The sequence below is a fragment of the Salvia hispanica genome, chromosome 1 (assembly GCF_023119035.1).
Source record: "Salvia hispanica cultivar TCC Black 2014 chromosome 1, UniMelb_Shisp_WGS_1.0, whole genome shotgun sequence".
Taxonomy (NCBI): Eukaryota; Viridiplantae; Streptophyta; class Magnoliopsida; order Lamiales; family Lamiaceae; genus Salvia; species Salvia hispanica.
Window position 1 is genome coordinate 36670045 of NC_062965.1, and position 17284 is coordinate 36687328.

A 17284-nucleotide genomic window follows, 5' to 3' on the forward strand; every position below is an offset into this window, starting at 1 on the left:
AGGGTTCGAAATTCACAAGAATTAGGGTGACAAGTATTTATGGAAATTTTCTCCAACATTCTCACTCACCCTTAAACAATTAAATTGCCACATAAACAATAAATAAAACACATGCCACATCATCAAATCAACAAGGTTGACTTTTCAAACTTTCAACATAGACTCATCTCACGAAGTTAAAGCATTCTCGATTCCACGTCATCAACAATTAATTCTAGGGCTCTAAGATTAGGGTTTTAAATTCCGGGACGTTACAAGTAATGCATGAGACAGGACATTTATAACACATGATATTCATATATCGCTTCATATCATGTTTTTGCTTAAAGATATCGCTTCATATCATTTTATGACTTAAATTTCTAACATTCTTAGTTTTTTCCATTCCCTTTATCAACTATTTACTTTCTTTTTCAATTTTTTCTTCAACACTATACATTTTAATCATAAATATTACTCACTCCATCCTATTTCAAGCGGTACGGATTTTAAGAGAAATTGTTAAGTGGAGTAATTATAGAAAAAATATTTAATTAAATATTTTAATGAGTAGAGATTTATTTTCTAATATAAAGTGCACATCTTGAGTAGGACACGCTAGAAATGAAGAATAGACATCTTGAATTGGACGGGGTGAGTATTTTATAATAACCTCGTCCAGAAAAAATAGACATAGGTGTGATTGACACAAGTTTTAATGCTCAATTGGTAAATGACACGAGCTTTAATGTTTAATTGGCAAAGTAAGAGAACGAGGGAGAAATTGAGGTGAAAGTAGTGCTAGTGGATTATGAGGTCCACATTTAGAATAATGGGTAAGGTTTTGTTTAAAACATTCAATATCTAAATTGGTCTAATTTTGATGGATATCCCAAAATAGTAAAATTAATAAGTACTCCCTCCGTCCCATTGAAGATGACCCACATTCCTTTTTGGTTTGTCCCAACTAAGATGACTCATTACTAAAAATGGAAACACTTTTATCTCTACTTTATTCCCTCTCTCTTACTTTACTCTCTCATCAACACACAAAATATAACTGCATAAAATCCCGTGCCGCCCAAGAAAGGGGTCATCTTCCTTGGGACGGAGGGAGTATATTTTTTGACAGGTATAGCACTCCTTCCGTCCCCAAAATTTTGTCACAGTTTGGATGGGCACAAGTTTTAAGAAATGTAATAGACAGTGAGTTGAAAAAGTTGGTAGCATGTGGATCCTATTTTAAAGTATTAGTTTTATAATAAAATGTGAGTGAAAATAAGTTATTGGAATGTGGGGCCACTACAAAGTCAAAAATAGTAAAAAGTGAAATGTGACATTTGTGGGACGGAGGAAAATGAAAAAATATGACAAAATTTTAGGGAGTGGGGGAGTATATCTTAATCAACTGATGCATGAATAATAAAAATGAGGTACCAAGATATGTAAACAACAAATCAAACACAATAGTAGGCCTGTCAAATTGGATACCCGCGGATACCGGATCCAAAATTTTCGGATACCCGATCCCGAATTCTCTAAATCCAATACCCGATACCCGACCCGAATTTAATTTCGGGTACCCGGATACCCGACTCGGGTATCCAGTCCCGATTGTGATTTTGATTTTAGAAAATTAACTACAAACTTTAAGAATTTATTTAATATTATTTAATTAGAATTTAATACAAAATTAAAGTAATATTTAAGAGAAAAACTAAATACAAAATGAGCATTCCACAATTATTAAAAATATATACCGTCAAGTTTTAAAATGCCAACTCTCCATGAACGACCAAATATTTAAAGTTATAGTACTATATACAGCCAATTCTCCATACATTGCCAAATATTATTAAACAGTAGTGTCAACAATTTTAAATATTGAGGTAGTGATGGAATTACTATTCCGAGAGGAGAGGGAGAGACTGGGCAGTAGAGGATGGAAGAAAGGGAGGGCGGCTGGTGGCGGCTGAGAGGAGATGGAGAGACTACCGAGAGGAGACGACCAGCGACGGAGTTAAGCGCAGCGAGAAAGCAGGAGAGGGGAGGGGGGCGGTGTGAATTTTGGGGTATAATCTAATCCAATATGCTAACTATTACAGTAAGTATTAACTAAAATATAATTAAGAAAGAAAATTACATTTAAAAAAAAACATAATTATTAATTTTAAAAAAATCGGATAATTCGGGTATACCCGATTGGATATTGGATAACCCGATACCCGATAATCCAAAATTTTCACTATCCGATCCCGATCCGAAACCCGAAAAATCGGGTTTCGGGTATCCAATTATCCGATTTTTTCGGGTTCGAATATCGGGTATCCAATACCCGCTATCCATTTTGACAGCCCTACACAATAGTATTACGTGGTAAGTCTACATCCACGAGAAAGAAGATTAATCGTTTATTATTCCCTCGAACAAGAAAGAAGTATACAACGAACACTCAATTTACTATGAAGATCAAAAAGATTAATCGTTTATTATTCCCTCGAACAAGAAAGAAGTATACAACGAAGACTCAATTTACTATGAAGATCAAAACCGCAAGCTATTATCAGTCATAAATTTGAAGTACATTCTCTTCTGTGATCTATCTCATCTATGGAATCCCTTTTATATCTCAATCTCAGCGCCTGTCGACGAAAAGTTGCTTCAAAAGCTCATTCAATAAGCTTATTCAAAAGCTTATTCAATAAAGCTCATTCAAAAAGCTCATTTAACTGTCAAACTTATGTTAATTGCATTTAAACCCAACAATTGTGGTTATTTGCATGATCACAAAAAACCCAAGAAATCTCCACCTTGAACATGTAATATACCAACAGGTGATCTTATCCCTCAAACTAAAACTTCACCTCAATTTTACAGCTTCAAGGGGTACAAGAATTTTGAAGTTGGCAATGATTTTTGAAAGATATATAAACTACATTAGGATATTGGACATTAATTAATTATAATTGGACTTTAACAAATTGATGAAAATAAAAGAGCGCAAGTCCATGACCTAGGGGGTATGATACAGTTATACTATATCTTATTCGTATATGTTGATAAGCAGATTATGTATCAATAAATGTATAAAAATAACTTTTAGTGTACTTGTGTTGGAATATCTATATCTTTGTATTGATATTTTTAAAACACTATGTTCAATTGTTCATATTAGAAAAATCCCAAAAATTATCATGTTATGACAGATTCATAATTTTACTCATTTATTTATTGATATTTTATTGTAAAATCTAATCTCTATCTACTTATTTTAATATCTTATGCTGTAAAATTAATCTTAGTTTTAGATTGGAATAGTATGAGCATTTTAAGATGGCCCCATACATATAGTTATTATTCAAATTTCAAAGTCTTCTGATGGCCGTGTGTTGGAATATATATCTTTATATTGACCTTAACATATTGGAGTGTGGGATACGCTAAAAAAATATTTAAAAATAAAATTACTTGATTTATAATATACCAGCATATAGTCGTTGTGTAACAGCTTAGATCAAATTAACTTGAAAATGCGATTTACGCTAAAAATATTTGCCTCATTTCGGTATTTAATAATTCTAGTAGAATGGTAAGTTTTACACACGCGAATTTAGATATTTGATCAAATAATAAATATATATGCGAAGATGATAAATCTAGTAGTCACAAATTAATTTATTAATACCTTTGATGATAAATACTACTTCGTCCAACTTTAGGAGTCTCATTTGAGTTCGACACGAATTTTAAGAAATGTAAAGGAAAGTTGGTGAAAAAAGATAATAGAATGTGGATTATATTAGTTTTATAATAAAATGCGAGTGGAAAAATGTTAGTGGAATATGAGCCTAATACTATTTATAGAATATTCCAACCAAGAATTGGGACACAAAAATAGTAAAACGGGACTCCTAAAATGAGATGAATGAAGGATACTAAATATAAAAACTAAAAGAACCAACACTATAGTCAAACCAAAAAATACACCAACTAGAACAGATTTCAAACTTGTATACGAAACACAGAAAAAGTAAACAGTTTTAAAAAGTGAAGAAGTCGACACAAATTTTGGATGTGTTTATTGGACTAGAATTGCATGAAAATATTTTTTTCAGTAGATAATCTAATATTCTACTTGTATATATAAGTAACTACTCGATAACCCAGTATCAACTATCTAATAATGTTTTGGCAACTGTTTTATATCTTCTTCTTCTTTGTTTCACCAGCATTTTCCACCGCTCTAAATGCGAAACCCGGATGCCCAGATCACTGCGGGGATTTGCTAGTTCCATATCCATTCGGAGTCGGGTTGGATTGCTCCCTCAACCCACATTTTAACATAAATTGCAATTCTTCAAAAGCCTACCTCTCCATTATTGATAAACAAGTTGTTGAAATAAATGAAACATATATTCGGGTCAAGTACCTGAATTTAGCTGCAGTTTGCTATGAAGGTGGACATGCAACATATAGAGATCATGTGAGGGTGAACTTGTCGGGGACTCCGTATACGTCACAAAAATAGACTCACAGCCATAGGGTGCGACGACGCGGTGGTACAATCCGACAACAATGGCGGCTGCTTAGCGTTTTGCGGGGAGGAGTATGAGATCGGGTATTGCCCGGTTAATGCTACTTCTCCAAGTTCTCCAAATTGCAATGTCTCACTTCTGGCTTTCTCAGCTTCTTTAGAACATGGTTTACGTATTGCTTTGTCCATTTCTAGTTCTATTTTTTCTACAATAGAGTTATGGAACAAGAGCTAGATCATTGTACTTTTGGCATGACAAAAAAAAAACTTCACTCACTATAACATTCCTTATGATTCATTGAGAAAAGTGTCCTGTTATATCATCCTTGTTGCATAGCTTACAGTCATAGACTCTCATATTACTCATTCACTTCTTGCTATATTGTTCCTACATCTCATTTGTAGTGACTTATGGGGACTGCATTAGTTTTATCAAACAATGTGTATCCATACTATGTAACAATTGCTGAGGTTTGAACTACTATTTCTCAGGATCCACTTTTGTGCCTCCCAACGTTATACATCGATATAACAAGATCCTCCTCATGCACAATGTATAATCTTGTACGCATCACAACATATACAGTGCTACCAATGAGTGAATAAGAGCATCCACAATAGAAATCGGTCAGCCATAGGCCACTCTCTCTCTCTGCCACGTCAGCAGCACTAAAATTCCACCTGCCACGTCAGCATTTACTCAAATAGGTCAGCCATAGGCCAGCCGCAATAAAAATAATTTAAAACAACTACATTTACAGAATTAAATTTACGATTAAATTACGGAATTAAATTTATGAGACATATACGAGAAAATTCATTAATTTCATTTAAATTAAAAAAGTGCGTCATAAAAAAATTACATAATTAAAAAAAACAAATAAATTACAATCACACAAAATACGGAATTCAATTTACGACACAGATATGGAATTAATTTAAAGTTAAATATGTCCATTTATTAAGATTCACTTTAATATTCATCTTTAAAATTTAACTAAATAAATTTAATTTGATAGCCCAAAAGCCCAACTTTAAAAGTCCATTTATAAAGTCCACTAAATCCATTTAAAACCTAAAAATAAAAAGTGTCGTCTTCTCCATCTCGCTTCTTCATCTCTTCTTCTTCTTCTCCATTTCTGCATCTCTCCTCTTTCTTCCATTTCTTCGAAAAGACAAAGTAAAAATGGGCTGGCCGATCGCTAGCCGATGGAGCGCCTGCAATGGCGGCCAGCCGACCGGCTAGCGAATCGGCCAGCGCCCGTAAACAGGCGTGGGCTCGCTGATTTCTTCGCCGTTTTGCCGCTCGCCGCCTCCAATGGTTCGGCTAGCGGACCAGCCAGCGCCGAAAATCGGCTAGCCGGCCCGCTAGCCGTCGTTGGAGATGCTCTAATATAAAATCTTATGCATACGGCCATATGGGTGTGTTCCTCTTTTGCTACCATTTTCTCCAAAGCTCCTCCAAAACTCTCGATGTAACTACCAAACTGAGGGATAAGATCGGATGCTTTGAATATTAAATATTTTGAAGACATTACTTAGCTTGTGAAGGATATAATTTTTCGATTGTTTTATCTTGTTCAATTTGTATAGCCAAAATTTGTTTAGGCTCTTAAGATGACAAGATCTATCATGAAGAACCGTTGGTGCAAACGGTTGAATCCAGATCCCAAGGGCCCCTCACATTTTGAAGACATTACTTAGCTTGTGAAGGATATAATTTTTCGATTGTTTTATCTTGTTCAATTTGTATAGCCAAAATTTGTTTAGGCTCTTAAGATGACAAGATCTATCATGAAGAACCGTTGGTGCAAACGGTTGAATCCAGATCCCAAGGGCCCCTCACATCCCGGTCTGACAAGGCGTCTAGGAGGATGCAAGAGTGTCCACTATATTCAACCCCAAGGGCCCCTCACATCCCGGTCTGACAAGGCGTCTAGGAGGATGCAAGAGTGTCCACTATAGGCGAGCCGTGGTGGCCGCCGCCTCCTCTGCGGCGCCGCGGCGCTCTACAGCGCTAGACGCGTCCAGCCGCAGCGGAGGGGAGGACGGGGCCGCACCGAGTAGACGGCGAGGACAGGACGGTGGGACCGAGGCCGCGGTGCTGCCCATTGCAGCCTATTGCACGGCCCGACAATCCACGGCGGTGCCGGTCACCAATTTTTTATTTTTCATTTTTTCTCCTATAAATATCCCCTATTCCCCTTATTATTTTCACACAATTCCAATCTCTACTCTTCTTAATTTTTCTCTAAACCACTTTCAAAAAATGGACAATGACGATCAACAATTTTGGGATGAGGCGTTTTATGCGGTGGTTGAAGAGATGCAGCGAGAAGCTGATGAGGAAGCGGAGCGGGAAGCTGATGAGGAAGCGGAGTGGGAGGCGGCAGCGGCGGTCCCTCGTCCGATCTATCCTCGGCGGATAATCCGACGTGACCATGCCGGTGCTCACCAGTGACTGATGGATGACTACTTTGGCGATAACCTCCGTTATCCACCAGAGATTTTCCGTCGGCATTTTAGAATGTCTCAGCGGCTCTTCACCCATATAGAGACGTCATTAGCGGGGCGGTACATGTGCTTCACCCTCCAACGTGGTGCCAGCGGCCAGATCGGATTGTCGACCTTTCAGAAGTGTACCGCTGCAATTAGGTAGCTTGCCTATGCCGGACCGGCTGGCATGTTCGACAAATACCGACAAACGGTTGAGACGACTAGCCTAACGGTTTGGAGGCAGTTTTGCAGGAGCATATAGGACATCTTCGGGCCAGAGTATCTACGAAAGCCAACCGCCGAGGATTGCCAAATACTGCTAGATACGCACGGGAGGGTGCACGGTTTTCCAGATATGATTATCAGCATCGATTGTATGCACTAGGAGTGGAGGAACTGCATGGTGGCTTGGAAAGGGCAGTTCACTACTGGATTCAAAGGCAAACACCCCTCGATGATTCTGGCAGTCGTTGCTGACTACCCGTTGCAGATCTGGCATGCGTATTTGGGTGTCGCAGGGTCGAACAACGACATCAACGTTCTGCAGTTGTCGCATCTCTTCAATGACGAGTGCTGGGGTGAGGGTCCGGAGGTCAAATTCGTGGCCAACGTCACGTAGTACAACAAGGCCTACTATTTGGCAGATGGGATATACCCTCGTTGCCCCATATTTGTCAAGACAATCCGGTATCCGATTGCTCCGAAAAAAATCCTATTTCGTGCGACATCAAGAGGGTGCTAGGAAGGATCTTGAGCGAGGTTTTGGTGTGCTCCAAGCGCGATGGGCCATTACACGGTGTCTGGCATGAGTTTGGCATGAAAATGATGTCGCCAATATCATGTATGCATGTACTCCCTCTGTCCGCGAACAAGAGTCCTGTTTTTCCATTTTAGTTCGACCTGTTGTTCACTTTTACAATAAATGGTAATAGGACCCCACCTTCCTCTAACTCATTCTACTCACATTTCATTTAAAAGTAATATATACAAGTGGGACTCCATTCCACTAACTTTTTTCCGCCCTCTTTTCTTAACATTTCTTAAAACTCGTGCCGCCATGAAATGAGACTTCTAATGGCGGACAGAGGGAGTATCATATAGCATAACGTGATAATAGATGATGAAGGATTTGCTGCAGAGCGCTGGGCATCGGACGAGAGTGTTAGTTCAAGTCACGGTGTTGCCACAGTGCACTGATACGGATGGGTGTACCACGTTGTGATCAATACTTGATCCAATGTTTCACCGATATGCGCAGGGAAACAACACATACCCAACTCCAGGCCGATTTGGTTGAAGAGATATGGGCACTTATGGGAGGGGGCACATTCGGTGTTTGATGCAGTGTTGTTTGTATGATGTCGATAATTTTCGTTGTATAATTTTCCTCTTTTTATAATACAACGAATATTTGGTTCTAATTTTTTAAAAATTAAATTATGTGTTTTTTCTAATTATTATCGTCCGATAATTTTTATTTGAATTGAACAAAAATATACCAACAATTGATAAAATAATGTGATTTGTGGCTGTGGACAACTTTTTGTGGCTTGTCCACTGGCCGTGTCCACATTATTGTGGACTCTCTAAAAGGTACTCAGAGGCCTGCTTAAGGGACATGTTGTGATACTTGAACATTGCTCATTGGTGCAAATCTAACCCTCTAGAACCAACTGTTGGTTTTGCAGTGGAAATCTATTTAGTTTGATTGAAAGATTTACATCTAAACATGTTTTTTCCGATTGTAAACAAATAAACATGTTCATAAGCGTATAATCACAGATCATACTGAAAATATATATGCAATTAAAAACAACGATTTACCGTATGAATTCAATAAATTGAATTCAAACTCCTTCTCCAGTCGATCTCTACCACTGATCTTCTGATCTTCTGATCTATTCCCTTTAACTCAGAGTTGACCTTTGTGTGGGCAAAGCTTGTCAAACCGTGCACCCTCCCGTGCGTATCTAGCAGTATTTGGCAATCCTCGGCGGTTGGCTTTCGTAGATACTCTGGCCCGAAGATGTCCTATATGCTCCTGCAAAACTGCCTCCAAACCGTTAGGCTAGTCGTCTCAACCGTTTGTCGGTATTTGTCGAACATGCCAACCGGTCCGGCATAGGCAAGCTACCTAATTGCAGCGGTACACTTCTGAAAGGTCGACAAAAATTCCAACTGGCTAGTTTTTTGAATAATAAAACTTTTTTCTAAACACCTCTTGGGGATATTATCATACTGACTTCTCTCCCAGCACACGATTCATTACAATAACCATACTAGCATCACTTATTACCCAATCTATCAACAAAATACCCTCACTATTTGAAAAGTCAAAGTAGTTTTCAATTAATATCGTATGTTCAATGTTATGACAATCACCGAGACCTCATCTTTCAGTAAATAGTCAATAAAGACTTATCTCACTGTTTGATTCTTCCAGTGCTATGTGAGGGGCCCTTGGGATCTGGATTCAACCGTTTGCACCAACGGTTCTTCATGATAGATCTTGTCATCTTAAGAGCCTAAACAAATTTTGGCTATACAAATTGAACAAGATAAAACAATCGAAAAATTATATCCTTCACAAGCTAAGTAATGTCTTCAAAATATTTAATATTCAAAGCATCCGATCTTATCCCTCAGTTTGGTAGTTACATCGAGAGTTTTGGAGGAGCTTTGGAGAAAATGGTAGCAAAAGAGGAACACACCCATATGGCCGTATGCATAAGATTTTATATTAGAGCATCTCCAACGACGGCTAGCGGGCCGGCTAGCCGATTTTCGGCGCTGGCTGGTCCGCTAGCCGAACCATTGGAGGCGGCGAGCGGCAAAACGGCGAAGAAATCAGCGAGCCCACGCCTGTTTACGGGCGCTGGCCGATTCGCTAGCCGGTCGGCTGGCCGCCATTGCAGGCGCCCCATCGACTAGCAATCGGCCAGCCCATTTTTACTTTGTCTTTTCGAAGAAATGGAAGAAAGAGGAGAGATGCAGAAATGGAGAAGAAGAAGAAGAGATGAAGAAGCGAGATGGAGAAGACGGCACTTTTTATTTTTAGGTTTTAAATGGATTTAGTGGACTTTATAAATGGACTTTTAAAGTTGGGCTTTTGGGCTATCAAATTAAATTTATTTAGTTAAATTTTAAAGATGAATATTAAAGTGAATCTTAATAAATGGACATATTTAACTTTAAATTAATTCCATATTTGTGTCGTAAATTGAATTCCGTATTTTGTGTGATTGTAATTTATTTGTTTTTTTTAATTATGTAATTTTTTTATGATGCACTTTTTTAATTTAAATGAAATTAATGAATTTTCTCGTATATGTCTCATAAATTTAATTCCGTAATTTAATCGTTAATTTAATTCTGTAAATGTAGTTGTTTTGAATTATTTTTATTGCGGCTGGCCTATGGCTGACCTATTTGAGTAAATGCTGACGTGGCAGGTGGAATTTTAGTGCTGCTGACGTGGCAGAGAGAGAGAGTGGCCTATGGCTGACCGATTTCTATTGTGGATGCTCTTATTCACTCATTGGTAGCACTGTATATGTTGTGATGCGTACAAGATTATACATTGTGCATGAGGAGGATCTTGTTATATCGATGTATAACGTTGGGAGGCACAAAAGTGGATCCTGAGATACTTGGTACTATTCCCGACAAGTTGACCCAAATAAATAGTATTCTCTCTGTCCCATAAAAAAATAAAATGTTTTCTAAAATGAAAACAATGTCATCACTACTTTTTCTTTTCTCTTACTTTATTCTCTCTTCATTAATTTACAAAACAACACTATATAAAATCTTGTATCGAAAACCAAATGTTTCATATCTGAACGGATTGAGTTAAAGATAGAGGATTAGAATTTTTAAGGTTCACTAACGAACTTTAATTTGTATATTATACTATGTTAAGTGAGCAGAGTTCCACATTAGCAGGGGTTTGCGAACCGGGTAGTATGTGTTACCCAACAAGTATTGGGTATCCAATACTGGAAAGACTAGACTGAGAAGCAATTCCAAATAATGTGACAATGCTTCTTCTCTGCTAGCCCATTTTGTTGGGAAGTACTGTATAAGGAAGGAAACTCAGTTTTGGATCCTAGAATATTGCATTAAGGATATGAGACCATGATATTTTTCCACCTTTATTTTGTGATTGGATTGATTTTCCACATACAATTTGAAGTGTTGAAATAGTAGTTCAAACCTCAGCAATTGTTACATAGTATGGATACACATTGTTTGATAAAACTAATGCAGTCCCCATAAGTCACTACAAATGAGATGTAGGAACAATATAGCAAGAAGTGAATGAGTAATATGAGAGTCTATGACTGTAAGCTATGCAACAAGGATGATATAACAGGACACTTTTCTCAATGAATCATAAGGAATGTTATAGTGAGTGAAGTTTTTTTTTTGTCATGCCAAAAGTACAATGATCTAGCTCTTGTTCCATAACTCTATTGTAGAAAAAATAGAACTAGAAATGGACAAAGCAATACGTAAACCATGACCCACTATTACAACTTATTAAATACTAATATGTTGATCTCACTATCTACTAACAATATTTTAACTACATTTTTCATCTTCTCTTTTACATTTTCAATTGTTCTTTAATTCTCGTGTCATTTTAATACACATATTTTATGGAAGAAAGGGAGTGTTTATTTAATACACTATACATCTCTTTCTCAATCCCTTGTCGAAAGAAATGACTCAACTACCGCAGTGGAGAACTAATTTGTTATTGTAAATATTGAAAAATCGCCACAAGTAATCATTTTATGACATAAGAACTGTATCAGTGCTGATTCATTAATATTTTTGAATCTAACTTAACATGTTAATCATAGACACTGGGACAGTGGGAGCACAATTGTTTGACATGAGCAGAAAATTAAGAGCTAGAAAGCTTTTCCAGTGCAGCTATGCCTTTATCCAGGAATTGGAGCCTGGTAAGGAAAAAGCATTTTCATATCCGCTGTATTACCTCCATAACTCTACGGTACTGCAAAATGATAATTGGGCATCAACGACGAGGCCACCTGTGGTGCGGCTGGACTGGCTGATTGGGAGTAAGAACTGCAGCACAGCGCGGCTGAATTCCAATGCATACGCATGTCGTGATGACAAGAGTGATTGTGTTGATGTTGGTGCACCAGGATATCAATGCAGCTGCCAAGAAGGATACTCGGGCAATCCCTACCTGCCTGGAGGCTGTAAATGTAAGACATTTAATGCTTTATTCTTTAATTTTCAGATTATAAAATGGTTTTTCAAGCGTTTAGAAGCTATATATACCTACTCTGTTACCTTCGAGTTATGTGTGGTGTGATGTCCACTTACCACTAATAGAAAAAAATAAATACTCCGTATGTATGTTATCTCAAAGTAGTAAAATGCGTCTTTTATTCGTTATTATAACTGTTATTATAGCTTTGGGGTTTAGTATAAACAAATATTTCTGTTTTTCTTTTCTCCTATGACCAGTTGTGCCATTAATGGGTTGTATAAAATCGCTACTACTCCATCTGTCCTTGGAAAATATAAACATTTGATTCAGTACGAGTTTTAATATATAAAAGGTAGTGTAAGTAGTGTTAGTGGGGAGTGGTCTCCACATCTTTAGTAGTGCAGTGTAATGGTATAAGTTCTAAATAAAATAATGTAGGGATAATGTGTTGCTATTCCAAAATTAGAAAGTACATGCTTTTCAGGGATGAAATAGTTAGGAAATTGTTTCATACTGAGGAAGCATTAATTTTGTATATACAAAGTAAAGTAATTAATGTTGTTTACAATTGATGTACAAGCAAAAGTATTGTTGAGTTCAATTGCGAAAGAGAGATGCCTTGATCGATGTGGAGAATTGCCAATTCCGTTTCCATTTGGAGTGGGGCCCAATTGCTATTTGGAGCCATCTTTTGACATAACTTGCAATACATCTACCAACCCTCGAAAAGCCTACCTCTCTATTTTGAAGGCAGAAGTCATTCGATTTGAATCATCGAGGGTTTGGGTGAATTATCCAAACCTAGGTCTCTCCTGCTACAATTGGTCAGATAGTGAGCGCAGAGTTACTATGTCGGAGCATCGAAGCCTGATTATTGACTTCTCCAAAACTCAATTTACATTGACCAATGATAGTTGGATCACCATGATTGGATGCGATGATGTGGTGGTTGGGGTTACTCGACATGCCAATCGAACTTCTAGTTTGAACAGTTGCGCAGCCTTTTGCCAATCAAGTGAAATTTCTGACAAATTATCATGCAGAGTGTCCATATGCATATGATCCTGGCAACGGCTGTTGCAGGGCACCCATTCTTGGAGGTAATATATTTTTAATTCATCAATTTTAGGCTTCGTTAGGTATTATGGAATCGGGGTTGTGGAATTGAAATTGAAGCCAAGTCCACATTTTGAATTCCATATCAAAAATAAAAAATTAAACTTTCTAATAGTTATAAAATTGAATAGTTTTACACATTATATAAACACAATACATGTTACACACAGTTACACACACAAACATGCACACATTTAAACACTTAGTCAATCACACAGAGAGTAAAACACACACACACACACATTTACACACATAGTCAATCACACACAGAGAGAAACACAAACACACACACACTTACACACAAAGACACACACACACACACGCTCGTAGTTTTCACACAAACAGTCACTACATGAACAGAGACATAGTTCTACACACATGGACACACAAACACATACTCAAAGTCTCTTTCACACACAGTCACTACAAACACACACATACTCACACACACACACAGTCACTACAAACACACACATACACATACAGTTACACATACACACACAATCTCAGTCACACACACACACATAGCTCTGCCACACACACCCACACAGTCACTACACATACTGCACACTCATGTGAGTGTGTATGCATGATTTCTTTAATTCAATTTCATATTAATTACATCATTTTTTCCAAACCAAGGATTTGGAATTGAATTATACTCCCTCCGTCCCAACTCAAGTGGTTTATTTCTTTTTGGCCGTTGTTTCAGAAAAAATGATAGTAATAGCTTGTTAAAATGGAGAGAAAGTAAAGTAAGAGAGAGAATAATGTAGAAGAAGACTTCCTCAGTATGCATTACTCTTTCTTTTGCTTTATTTTCTCTCCACATTAACTAGTTATTATCAATTTTTCAAAGCACGTGCCGAAAATCAGTTAATCACTTTAGCTGTCGGAGGGAGTAATTCCATACATTCTAATTAAATTTCGTGTACCGAACGGACCCTTAGAGATTTCTTTTAAGACAAGATCATGGTCGATATTTGCAGGCACCTCTTACGTGGAAGCAAATTTGAGTGAATTTATTGGACTATGGCCACGTATGAATTTCTCTTGCAGCATTGCCTTCGTTGGACACAAGGATCAATCTGCAGCATCATATGGTATTTTCAATAATCGAACACAAATTTCACCTTATCATCTAAAAAGAAACAGACAGAATTCAATATTCCCGCTGAATTGGAGGGTTGGGTCGCTTAATTGCAAGCAAGCGCAATCGGACCCCACTGCTTTTGTGTGTCAAAATAACACTGATTGTGTTGATTTTGATGCAACAATTGGAGGCTACCTTTGTAAGTGCTCCAAAGGATATCAAGGTGATCCCTACCTTGCTCCGGGATGTCAAGGTTGGTATTATTTTAATTTTTTTCAAACTTATTTTGATTTCTAACGACCTATCCAACAAATTAAGATCAATTGATCCTCAGCATGCTAACATTCAAATCTTTACACTAAAGTCACCATTCACTTTTAGGTTAGGTCATCAAATGATTAACATTTCAAAATCATGGTGTATCTCTTTATGCATTTTTTTTTTTCCTTTTTGACCAGATATTGATGAGTGTGCTGATAACACAACTAATCCATGTGACTCAAATTCAAGTTGTATCAATACTCTTGGATCATTTTACTGCTCATATCCAAAAGGGTATTATGGTGATGGAAGGAAAGATGGCAGGGGTTGCTTTCAGTTGCCGCCCTCCAAGACCAAGACAATAATTTTTATAGGTAAGAATATCTTCTTATTTCATAAATTGTACAAGTAAAATCATCTCTACATATAAGGAACGAGCAAAAATATCATGTAAATTGAAATATACAAGCTCGTACATGCAACACAATTCTTACCATCCAAAAGAATCAATTCAAATCAATGTGATATATGATAAACTCAATATTAATGCAAAACATAGAACCAGAATAAACAAGTAATTTTTTAAATAACATATAGGTCATTTTTAGTTCATATTTAGGTGATTTTAAAAAAGATAACCTAAAATAAGCTAAAAATGACTTCCTTATTTTTCAAATATGGATTTTCTAAATGAATTAAAAACGAACTAAAAATGACCTTCGACTTATCTAAAAATGATTGGTTTTGCAATCTAAAATAAGATGTATACTTGTTTTGATTATAATCTTATATATTTATCTATTTATTTTCTAAATTGAGAAAATATATATGCAGGTATGGGCTCTGGATTAGGATTTCTACTACTCATTTCAATGTCTTTTCGGTTGTATAAGATGTTGAAAAATAGAAGGGAAAAAATTGTTAAAGAGAAATTTTTTAAGAGAAACGGTGGTCTTCTCTTACAAAAACAAACAAATGAGGGAACACTTGGAAAAACAAAAGTTTTCCCTTCAAAAGAGTTGGAGGTAGCCACTGATCATTTTAATGAAAACCGAATTCTGGGACGTGGAGGGCAAGGCACGGTGTACAAAGGAATGTTATCCGATGGTATGATTGTGGCAATAAAAAAATCAAAGTTGGTTGAAGAGAACCAACTCAATCAGTTCATAAATGAGGTTGCAATACTATCGCAAATCAATCATAGGAATGTGGTCAGATTGTTGGGGTGCTGTTTGGAGACAGAGGTTCCAATGCTTGTGTATGAATTCTTACCCAATGGTACTCTTTTTGATTTCATTCATGATCCGAATAATGAGATTCCTTTTCCATGGACCATGCGTATAAAAATTGCAACAGATATAGCAGGAGCGCTAGCATACTTACACTCTGCATCTTTTGTACCTATATATCGTAGGGACATCAAGTCTAGTAATCTCCTTCTAGATGAAAAATATGTTATCAAACTGGCATATTTTGGAATGTCGAGATCAGTTGCTTCAAATAAAACTCACTTAACTACAATGGTTAAAGGTACATTTAGATATTTAGATCCAGAGTATTTTCAGGCGAGTTAATTCACTGAAAAAAGTGGTGTTTATAGTTTTGGAGTAGTTCTTCTCGAGCTTCTTAGTGGACAAAGACCAATATCTTCTGATGAAACATATGACGAAAGGGGCCTAGCTGCACGATTTCTTACATGCATGGATGAAAATTGTCTTGACACAATTTTGGATCCTAAGGTTTGCGAGGAAGATAGAAAGGAAGAGGTGATTTTAGTTGCAAGGCTTGCACAAAATTGTTTGAATTTCAAAGGAAAAATGAGATCAACTATGAAGGAAGTGGCTACCGAACTTGAAAGTTTAAGGATGTCTCAAAAGTCTACAGCTAATGATGAAGCACAAGATGTGAGAGATTTTGAAGATATGCGCACAACATTTTCAGACAATGAATACACGTGGACAAGAAGTTATAAGAGTATTATTGTTGAATCAACATCAGACACTGATACAAGTCCAATAATGAGTGATCAACGGGACCATGACAATGAGCATTGAGACTCGCCGAGAAAAAATGATGATTGGAGACGAGACAGAAGAAACGATCGCCTGAGTAGAGAGGTTGCGATGCCTAAAGCGTCGTCCCGAGCGCTACGAGGACTATGTTTCTCCTTGATCACTTTTTATTATGTTTAATTAATTTTATTTTGATTTTATTTAATGTCTAGTGTCAAGCAAATTAATAAGCTTCGTTCGGATTTTCTTTGTCAGTTCTTCCCGAAACGTATAGGACGTCGAACCACGTAGTATAGGGTCTTAGTATTATAAATATGACATTGTATTTTTTATTCCATTATAAAATACAATGCATAGTTGTTTCTTTCTCCGTATTATAATTGTTTTTCAATCTTCAAACTAGGGGTCGAGCTGCGTGGAGCGCAGTTAGTAACTCAAGACAAAGTAAACAAATAAATGAATCCAAGAATTTTCAAACTCACTTTTCTAAAGACTAATATTTTCATCTTCTTAAGAACTTCGTGTGGTACCTTCGTATAGTCAAC

At 36.9% G+C, this 17284-nt stretch overlaps 1 pseudogene; it reads left to right on the forward strand.

The window, feature by feature from the left end:
- Positions 1-11864: 11864 nt before the first annotated feature.
- Positions 11865-16781, forward strand: LOC125195533 (annotated as a pseudogene).
- The last annotated feature ends 503 nt before the right edge of the window (positions 16782-17284 follow it).